Raw genomic sequence first — 11,496 nt, 5'->3', positions numbered from 1 at the left:
ATATGTGATAAAATTCGGCAAAGCTATTGAATGAATATAAAGTTGGAGATTTTCCCTGATTCTGCGATTCAAGCAAAATCTCGGGGGCTACTGACATAGGCATCCCCAATGGGCCTGCCGAAGATGGTACCCGGGGTTTACTGAAGGCCCACGACTCAAAGAAAATGAAGAATCGAAAGCCCAAGTTATTATTAAGGAAAGCTAGAGTTGTATTAGGAAATATTACTTGTAATCTTGCGGGATGGGTTGGAAACCCTCCCGGACTCTGTAACTTGTGTATTACGAATCCCTCGGCTTCGCCTCCTATATAAGGGGGAGTCGAGGGACAAAGAAAGGATCGATTCATTGTCTCACGAAACCCTAGTTTTCACATCGTCGAGTACTTTTCGGCTGAAACCTTCGAGATCTACTTGCCCTCTACTTCCGACTAAAACCCTAGTCTACAACTTGTAGGCATTGATAAGTTCATCCCTTGTCACTATCTCCCCGGTATATAGGGCCTTTAGAGTTGAGGTTCCAAAACTTCCTTGGGTTCTTTGTACACGAGGCATGGAGGTACCCCTTTACGATACTTGGTTGAAATAATATGCATATTAAGAATGTCTATGTCTATTATATATTAAAAGTACATTACGGGCTACCAGAAAAATAGAAATAGTCTAGAAAATCCCACAAAAATTAGAAACATCCAGCCATCAGTTTAATTGACAAGACAATGACAGCCGGTGGATTATTAAAAAAAAAATTGACGTGAAAGGTAAAAAATTACCCACCAATGCCCTTGATAAGTTTTTCTGATACCCTTTCAATATTTGCCTAGCTAATGAGCAAATTAGGTCACGTATTATTCCATCTCCAGGAAAAAAAAGGTAGGCCCTCACGTGGCCTTGCCGCGCGCCGCCGCCGTATTTGTCTTGGTGCCCTCCGTCTGCCGATCTACTCCATATGCATGCACCTTAATTTTGGTTGGCAAGCTGTGAGTTTAGATCAGTTTAGCAGCTGATGGTTTCGGTTTTAGACACAAACCAGACCATCCGTGAAAGATGTATGCCTGCCAAGATCGATCTCATCCCGTCCATGGCCACGCCAACAAGCTCGAAAATTTCTGCCGGCTACGGCCGGACGTACGCTGGAATTTTATTATGGCAAGGATATGAAACCTTCACGCGGACGTACGCTGGAATTTTAGTCATGGGAAGTATCTGCAACCTTCACGTGCAAGGTGCCTCCAATAAAATCGTTGCATGCATCTGAAGTTGTCTTTGCCACAACCATCTTATTTCTAGATTTCTAATCGTGTATACTGCTGAAATCTGAATGTTTTTTTTTTTGCGAATGAAAATCTGAATGTTTTTGATACTGTACAATCCGAGTTTGCGGCTATTTAGTTATGTACTGAAGGTCTGAAGCTCGACGCCCCGACCATGAAGAGCCGGAAGAGCCGGACAATGTACTTAGCTGCTCGCTATGGACACCAGGATGTGGCCTCCCTGGAGCTGATAATACACATATGAGGGAGTGCAGCAGCGCAAAAAGGTTTGCTAAGTTGCGCTCTGAATTATGAAGTCTGAATGTTTGGTACTGTAGGATCCAAATTTGCAGACAATGTACTTCTCGGAATGGACACCAGGATGTGGCATGCCTGGAGCTACGTGCGAGTGCAATGGCACAAAAAGATTTGGTAAGTTGCGCTGTGAAGTCTGAATGTTTGATAGTGTAGAATCGGAGTTTGCGGCTATTTACATATATACTGAAGGTCTGAAGCTCGACACCTTGACCTGGAAGAGCCGGCCCATGTACTCAGCTGCTTGCAGTGGACAGGATGATGTGACATCCCTGGAGCTACGTGTTTCTTGATAATACACGTCTGAGCGAGTGCAACGGTGCAAAAAGGTTTGGTAGGCTGCTATATACATTTTATGACCTGCTATTTATCTCTCCCTTCCCTGTTAAATATCTGATTGGATACGACCAAGTTACTCTGTAATATTTATTGTACAGTTCAATTCAGCCATTATAAGTAACGGGGATCACAATAAAAATGGTGTCGTTCTTTCCTCCAAACTCTGAATGGAGCCGTTCCTCTCTCCAAACTCTGAATATATGCATTGCTTTTTTATTATAATGCTGCATACATTCATCCGATTAGTACCACGTAAAAAATACTCAACTTCAGTAGGTAGTAATATGATCAGTTCTTGATAATTTTCATGGGCGCTGCACTGCTTTAATTTATTTTTCCTTCAAAGGGTCTGCATTTTGTCGGTCTAGGCTTAAGTATTAGTTCATCTTAATGCTTTGTTAGTCCTTTTGCGGGTCTGCAGTTTAGGTTGTATTTAGTTTCAATACGGAATGATAGCAGGAGGACTGAGGGAATGATAGCAGGAGGACTGAGGAGCCCGGTTTCGGCTATTCAACTATGGTCGCGGAAACGTCACAGTGTTTCAGTTTCAACATGTTTCACCTATTCAAATATGGTCGCAGAAACGTCAGAGTGTTTCGGTTTCAACATATTCCCAGCGACGGGAGCGCGCAAGACAAACGGGAATAACATGTAATAGCAGGTCAGCACGTGCTCTTTACCGTGGATTAAGATCGTGTCTTGCACATCCTATATCATTGCATGCATGTGTTTCAAAAGTAATTATTATGTTTTTTCTGTAAGAAAAAAAAAATGTGTTGCTAATGTTAGTTCATGCAAGATGATGCCGATGAATTCGTTAAATAATTGCAAGCTTATTTCTTCGATCCTGGGCATGAAGTTAGTTGTCTGCTACTACTTAATTTTATTTTGTTGAAACATTATGATATATATATATATAAATACCTAATGTGTAACATGATTGTGTCTTATAGAATAAGTAAGATATGGATCGATTATTGCCAAATTAAAAAATTTCATTAGTAATCGCCTTTTTCATCGATTGTAGAATATTCAGTTAACTAATAGTTAATTCATAAAAATATGTTATTAACCCATAGACTTTTCAAAAACCTATAGATAATTTATCAATGAATTATGTGACAAAATTTAGTTTAGACCCGTGCAAATCACGTGCTAGCTTACGTGGGCACATATTTTTGGTATCTCATGTTAGATGTTAATTTACCTCCTTTAATTACTAGGTACGTGCATAAGGTTTGTATAATGCATCGATGATCAGATTGTACATGGATATAGATCGAAATAGTTTATGGATTCAGCTGTTGTAACTTCTAATTCTATTAAATCCCTTTGTAAGTTCTAATCCCCTTGGTCATTGTGCTTTTTGCGATTAACAAAAACCCGTGGATGCTTACCACGTATATAAGCGGTTGACATGGACATTTAATTGCTCTTATATAGCTCATTGTACTTTGTTAGAAAGATAAATTTAAGGATAAACAATTCATTATCATTTTTAACTTCTGAACGTATGTGATTATAAGGTGTGACACGTAAGTAAGAACCAGTGCTAGCAAATATTATGAACAGTATGATCTCTCGACAGAAGATCACGACCTCTTAATTTGGAGAGATCTTATATTTTGCACATATAAAGCCCGGGTGATATATTTTCATTATTTTGCAGCTCTTATTTATATGAAAAAAATTAAGGGCAGTCTCACATTGGCTGAATCGAGTGGACATGGTCCAACTTTCTATATATCTGTTTCCAATTTAAACACGGACTCATATGAACATATTTAGATTTTGTAGTTTGCCTCAACGAACCAATAGTAGCCATGATGTGACATTCATAATCTTTTTTTTTTTGATTTTTTTTAACCGAGGGCAAAAAGCTTTGCCCTATTCAATTAATTAAGAAGAGTATTACAAAGGACACCAAAGTTATTACAAAGGATTACTTTCCCGGAATGATGTTGCCCAAATGCTTGGCACACGCCCTAACCCACAACCTAGCCTCGGCTTTGATTTTGTCAATAGCAACATGAGAGGGGGTATGTTTGTTGCGGAAGACCCTTGCGTTGCGTTCGTTTCAAATTTTCCATGTGATTAGAAGGGTGAGCGATGATATAGCCTTCCTACTCGGAGCGGTGACGCCCACCAACATGTGCCACCAATGCTCGATGGAGAGGCCCTCCCATTGTGTCGGGTGTATGGATAGAATGCCAATCCAATTCTTGATTGCAACCCAAATGCGGGTGGTGTAACGGCACTTGATGAAAAGGTGGTCAACGGTCTCTAGAGTTTGGTTGCAAAGGGGGCACCGGTCGCAATTCGGCCAACCTCTAGCATGTAGGCGGTCGGCCGTCCAAATCCTATTTTGCATGAGGAGCCAAGCGAAGAACTTGGCCTTCGGGGGATCCCAAGCCTTCCACACCATCTTATGTGACATTCATAATCATGTATATGTAAGTAACAACATTTGTATAGAGAGATATATTAGTTCTGATGTGTACCGTTGATACTTATTGATCATTGCATTGATATCCACATTTGGATGTTGTACGACTTATTTTTTCACATTAGTGATTTTGTGTTTTATAAGCTTATTGATTGTGTCTCGATGATACATACATATGTGATATTCCTAGGAAGAAGAATTGTATACATGACATTTTTTTTTCATAAATTAGAAAATACAGAACTTTATTCCACTTATTTCAAGAGAAAAGTTTAGGACAATAAAGATGTTGACCGCGCATGTGCGCGGGCCACCTTGCTAGTTAATCTAAAGTTGAGTAGTACGAGGTGTGGTTATCAAAGTGCTAAAAGGCATGAAGCATCTTACTAGCTTATAAGAAGTCAAACATATGAACCATAAGTGTATCTAAAACAAAGTAAGAAAGAGATAAATGGAGCCCCATCCTTATGATTACCGTTGACGTGAAGTACATATCTCGAAACTTTACTCTTTTTGTCTCATTCATCTTTTATTTTTTGGAGGACTAAAACATGTATTCCCTACTCACTTTCTGTTATTCAAAGAGTCAAAAGAGCCAAACGTATCCAAAGAAAAGAGAAGAAAAAGAGTCTTCCAAATAAAATTTTATAGGTTCATCTAGGCATGCTTTATGGTCTATAATGCTATTAATTTATTTGCTCACAATGCCACTCATTAATACGCATGCTTTGTAGAATGTGAGAAACATCACTTAATACCTCATTTAGGTATTATTATTCTTTAATGACTGAACCTTGTGATACTTTGCATGATAGTATAGAAGAAATGCAATAAAGTCCAAAATCCATGTTAGTTTTATCACCTTTATGCCCGAGGATGAGCATAGGTTAGCTTGGGATGTTGATGCATGTAAAATGCATTCATAAACTTTTTAGTTTATTGATACATATTCCCACATATTTGCAACATATATGATGTTATATCTATGTTTTACATTGATTTATAGGGATTTATCAATGATCCCCTTTATTTGGGTTATAACTTTGAAGGACGGGAAAAACCTATTTTGTGTATTTTTTAATTTCAGGGACCTAAACGAAGTCAAATTGAGTTAGAATTTCGGATTTCATCAAAAGAAGCATCTACAGCACTTGGACCTCACGTTAGGGACCTGGAGGCCCAAAAGAGGGCAGGTGGCGCGCCCAGTAAGGGTGGATGTGCCACCCTATCTCTTTTCGCCCTCGGGCCTCCAGTTGACCTAATTCTTTCACCCAATGACTTCATTTGACCTAAAAAACCATATATATACGACCCCTATGGTTCCCTCGAGAGAACGACGCAGAAACACCAAAACACCAAAACAGAGGCTGAAGCATCGAAGATTGGAGGGGGAAACTCCGTTAGAGCCACCTCTAGAGGGATCTCCACCTTCTCCAACGTCTTCAACATCATCACCTTGAGGAAGGGGGTAGTCCACCTCTGGACTATGGGTTTGTGGCAGTATATTGATCTATTTCTCTCTTATTATTCGTAGATCTTAGTACCATATGAGTTGTCCAACATGATTATGGTCATATATGTAATTACTATATGGTGGATCTTTTTGAAATGATATTGAGATATGAGATTTGAATCTATTATGTGTAAGATGTATTTATAGATGCATATGATGTACATTGTTCTTAAGTGCTTGTTCTGAACCAACGTGTATGCAAGAACATGTGTGGAGAGAAGTGTGTATTAGATGGAGTAGCATTATTTTAGTGATTGAATAATGACAACAAATTCATGATCTATTATAGTTTTACACTTTCCTTTGCTGCCTCACTAGGGATAAAGTGACTGCATGTTCTATGTTTATCATGTGACAATAATGATAATCTTGTTTTCTCAACGTAGCATATTTGATATCAGACATCATGTCAAAGAGAGTAGACAAGTGAACCCATGAAGCGTCCAATTTTAATCATAAGAAACACCTTTCCACTACTTTTATCATACTTCCAACTTGCAGCACTATTTTAACCCAAAAATAAAAAAATCTTTACTTAATCACACACAAAACCCAAAACAATTATCTATTTACCGCTTTTATTTAGTTTACATAGTTTATTTGCTTTACTTTATTTTATTACCTCTTTTATCTACAATGACTAATATGAAACCTTGTGGTTGAAAACCACACGGTGGAGTTGGGGACACAAGGCAAAACTTTGCTTTGCAGGATTGCTATAAGAATAGGAAGAGAGGATACCTCTAAGCCAATTCTCCGAGAGTTTGATAAAAACCCTCGATTCACCCTTGTGGGGGAAAGCTTCACTTGCTACGACACTCTGCGCTTGGAGTCCCAATGATTGGATGACATACGCGAGCGTCATCAAGGTATCAACGGCATATCCAACCTCAGAACGCGTGGATCGGCGAGACTCCACGGCCAACGTGCCACACTGGAGTTCATTGCCATTCCAACGAGGAAGATCTCCGGCCAAAAGCTAGCTTACGTTCGTCGGAGTGGTTCTAAATCCGTGTTCTCTGGAGTGGAGCGATAATGGATAATGACGATGCTAGTACTAATTTATACTAGAAATAATATTCGCGAGGGTTTCGTCAGCCCGACGGGACATACCCACAGATCACACACACGATTAGGCACGGTTAACCATTTTTGTTGTGATATGATCGTAAACGGAAATCCGATTGCAAATCGTATGTGATATATCAATGGCTCACAAGCAAATCGTATGTGATATATCAATGGCTCACAAGTGCAGGAGATCAATTGTAGTACTTTTCAATAAGAAGGTTTGTCGAACCCACGAGGATCTGAAGGTATTGGTTAGCAGAATCGACAAGAAAGCAGTAATAATAAAGTAGCATTTTTGGTGTTTTGAGTGTATAGTTTGCAATAAAAATAAAGTGTATAAAGTGAATAGCAAATAAGTAAATTCTCTCGATGAGAGAAAATCACAATCCTCTATGCAACAAGAGGACAAGCTCAAGTGTGTGTTTATATGATACTAAAGTTCCCGAGGGTGACATGGATTTACTAGCATCTGAGTTATAAACGACATGTTAAATATTTTGTCAAGCTTTATTCCATTAGGGGCGAAGCCTAAATTAGGTGCAACCATAGATATGTGCAAACACACCCCTTATGATGGGTCCTAGAGCCATTTTCATGTGCAATTATAGGAATCATTAAAACATGAATGTATCACCATAGCAATAAGATCATTGGTCCCCGACATAAACCACTTTAATGTAACCCATAGTATTGGAAAACGATTTCTGTCAGTCCGTTCCTTCCAACACTAATGCATTACATTAAAGTGAAACCCTATGAGCCCATATAGGTGAAGTAATATGCAGTCGACGTTCATATAAAACCATCATAGAACAACATAAAACATAGAAAACATGACCAAATACTCATTGCACAATATATAGAATCATATTCAGATCACCTTATGCCCTCAGGACCGTGGGGAACTACTCACAAGTTTCAAACATGATATGAATCAGAGGCATAAGGATTACAATACAATCTGAATATATAATCTCCCCACCATATAATGACAAAGTACCAATCATAAACATGTAATAGCACTAAAAACAATATCTGGGGTTCCATTTAACACAAACAATGATGGGGATGACGTCGATCTCGTAGATGGAGATGGTGGTGATAATGGTGATGATGGAGATGCCTCCTACCAAGCCAAGGAGGAGTGGGGATGTCAATGGCGTCGATTTCCCCTTCACCGGAGGCACCAGTGCAGGATCAGCCCTCTCCCGTAGTAGGAGAGGACTTTCGCCTCCGCCGTCGCCTCAATAAATCTCGGGAAAATATGTCTTAGATTTTTTGACGAAATGGAGGCCCTAGTATAAAAGGGGGCCCGAGGCGACGCTCGAAGCACAAACGAGTGTGGGTGGCACGCCCACCTAGGTAGGGCGCGCCACCTATGCTCGTTTGGTCCTCGTGGCCCCTCTCGCGTGGTTCTTTCACTCACGGTTCTTCTCCGGGTGAAAAAATGATCTGGTATTTTCCCTCGATTTTTAGCGATCCAAAAAATCCTGAAAAAAATAAAATACGAAAAAGGAGGTTTTCTGCCTCCCAGGAATTAAATACCAATGAAGGGGACTTTGTAGGAAAGTCCCGGAAATTGACTAAGAGTGCATAGATAATGATTTAGCAATAATGATGATGCAAAATGCACGTATCAACTCCCCCAAGCTTAAACCTTTGCTCGTCCTCGAGCAAATAAGCGAATAGATCATATCATGCATCAATGAGCTTATGGTTGATAAAAAATATGAGCATTGCATCATCAACTTATACATATTCAAATAATGATGATGCAAATAACAATGAAAACTAATCATATATGTAGCAATAATGATGATGCAAAATGCATGTATCAACTCCCCCAAGCTTAAACCTTTGCTCAATCTCGAGCAAATAAGCGAATATATCGTATCATGCATCAATAAGCTTATGTTTGATAAAAGAAATATGATTGTTGGTTCAGAAATCTTGCATTACAATTGAATATGCCTAAGTTGATGATGCATTACAATTGAATATGCCTAAGTTGATGATGCAATGCTCTAACCATTGCATGTTGGACAATTGAACATTTTTTCATGTGTGTCTACAAGTATAGATCACTTCTATGCTTGGCTTTTTACCAGCTTGTTCTTCTTTTACTCTGCCTTTGCACTGAAGATAAACTCTCATAGAGCATGAAGTTTGATGTTTATCAAATACTTTGCATTTTCCTTTATATGACAAGTTAATAGTCTTGCCCCTTAGTAACCAATATAAACCTTATTCATAAATCTTTCAATCATGTCATATGCTTTACATCCACCTTTGTATTTCACTTTTCATGGCTAACCGAATCCTCGGGTGCCGACCTTTTCATTCACAAACTTGTTGGAGCATATGTATTGAAATATCCATTACATCAGTTTACCCGTTGATTATCAAGTAGCACAAGCATGTCTCATACTTCCTTGTCATCTTCTCTTCCTAACTATTTGTTATCCAATACCACATCTCCAACACAACTTCAAGGTATTTTATTTTTCTTATAATGCTTAGTATTGCTTGCATGGATCTTTCCTTTGTTGCAAGCCATACTCACAAAATTCTATGCTTGTACAACATGCTCAAGTTAATTAAGTTCAAGATAAGGTGTGACTGAAATTTCTAAATACGAGGAACACATCTGCATGAGTGCTACCCATAAATCTCCATACAAAAGAATCATGGATGACACCATACTTCAAATTTCATTAAAACCCACTTGACCAAAGATAGATGATAATGCTCTAAGAGCTTTCCAAACTATGAGAGACTTGATACTACTAGATGAAAGCAAAACCAACTAAGATGACGAACTAAAAACGATATGATAAACTAGAAAGCATAAAAGACTTGATATAACTCCCCCAAGATTAAGTGTTGATGTAGATCTTCATTATCTCCCCATCAGTTGCGCTTCTTATGCTTGACAAGGATGCAAGTAACCTCCTATTGGCTTCAACTTGTTCCGTCCACTTGGCCTTATACCAATTGACCTTCTCTTCCAGCCTTCCGATGGTCTCCATGCAGGCTGCAGAGCTGATTTCCACGTTCTTGATGTACTTGACGTTCACCGCCTCTTCATCATCCTGCAACAACTTTATATGGTGACAAGAGCAAGCGGAGTGCTTCTCTTCATCAACAATTTGCTGGTGAAGAAGATCAATCTGTGCCTGAAGCTCGGAGTTAGTCAAGCTTCGAAGTTTAGATCCTTCGGTTTCCTTCATCCTTCTCGCCCTTTCTTCATATTGAGCTCTCCATGCTCCTCGTGGTTTCGACAACCTTTCTTATTGAAAAATACTATTGATCTCCTGCACTTGGGAGCCATCAAGACACTTTCCTGGGGCCGTTGCTGGGGAGCATCTGAATGGATTGTAGCGAACAAGAGGGGGGTGAATGGTCGCTATACAATTTTATGTCTTTTTCAGTTTTAATGCGATGCGAAAGTAAACATGGTAACTTTGGTGATAGGGGTGTTCCTAGTATGATCCTAGGCTATTGCAACAAGCAAAGGAACCGAACAAGGTAGTAAAGAGAGGGAGCGAAACAATCGGGGACGTGGAGATGATGTGAGGTTTGTTTCCTGCAGTTCCTCCCACAAAAGGGAGTATGTTTGCGTTTAGGAGGTGCTTACCATGAAGGCTAGGTGGCCACACAGGCCTCACCTTGTTCCTCGAGAAAGTCCCATGAAGGAGCTTCCCCTTCTCCACTAAGTAGCCGGTCGAGGCGGTGGTTCCTTCACAAGGTTGGGGCGAGCTCCACAAACACAGGAGGCTCCCAGCACCCTATGGGGCTAGCACAACTCCAAGCTAGCCTCCATAGGAGCACTTCCTCCAAGATCCCACCATAGGAACCCTAACTCCAAGATCCACTAAGGACTAGATGATATTGGTGAAATCTCTCTTGGTAGAACTATAGTCCGGGGCCTCCTCCACGTACCACTTCTCAAAGTTTGGGCAAGAATTATTGGGTAGGTGGGGAGATCCTCAAGGTTTGAGCTCAGTAACAATGGAGGAGAGGGAGAAGAGATGAAATCGAGCTGGAGAAGAAGGGGCCCTTTTATAGGCTCCCCTAAATCCAACTGTTATGTGTAGATCCCGCACAACCGGTACTACTTCTTGGGCAAGCGGTAGTACCGCTCTGGGTTCTAATTCCGCCCACAGATCTGCCACGTGGGCTCGAAGCGGTAGTACTGCTAGCGGTACCGCTGAGATACCGGCATGGCCTCTGCGAGCCCCGGACTCCACCCGGTACCTTGGAGGTACCAGGGCGGAAATTCTGTAACTCAAAGTTACGTTACCAAAGCGGTACCATGCCGGAACTATCGCTTGGGAGCGGTACTTCTGCTCAAGGTACCGTACTTTGTTCTGTGGGCGTTTCTGCGTGCAATCCCAGAGCGGTATCACATGCCGGTACCAATAGGGTAGCGGTACTACCGCTCTTGGTACCGGTAGTACCGGTCAGGCAGATTCCACAATTCCTATTTCCCTCTCCAACCACGTCACCTCACGACACACACACAAAACCAGAAAACCTATAAGCTACGCTTGAGTCTTCCGA

Source organism: Lolium perenne, chromosome 6, assembly GCF_019359855.2.
Source record: "Lolium perenne isolate Kyuss_39 chromosome 6, Kyuss_2.0, whole genome shotgun sequence".
NCBI lineage: Eukaryota > Viridiplantae > Streptophyta > Magnoliopsida > Poales > Poaceae > Lolium > Lolium perenne.
This window is presented reverse-complemented; position numbering follows the sequence as displayed.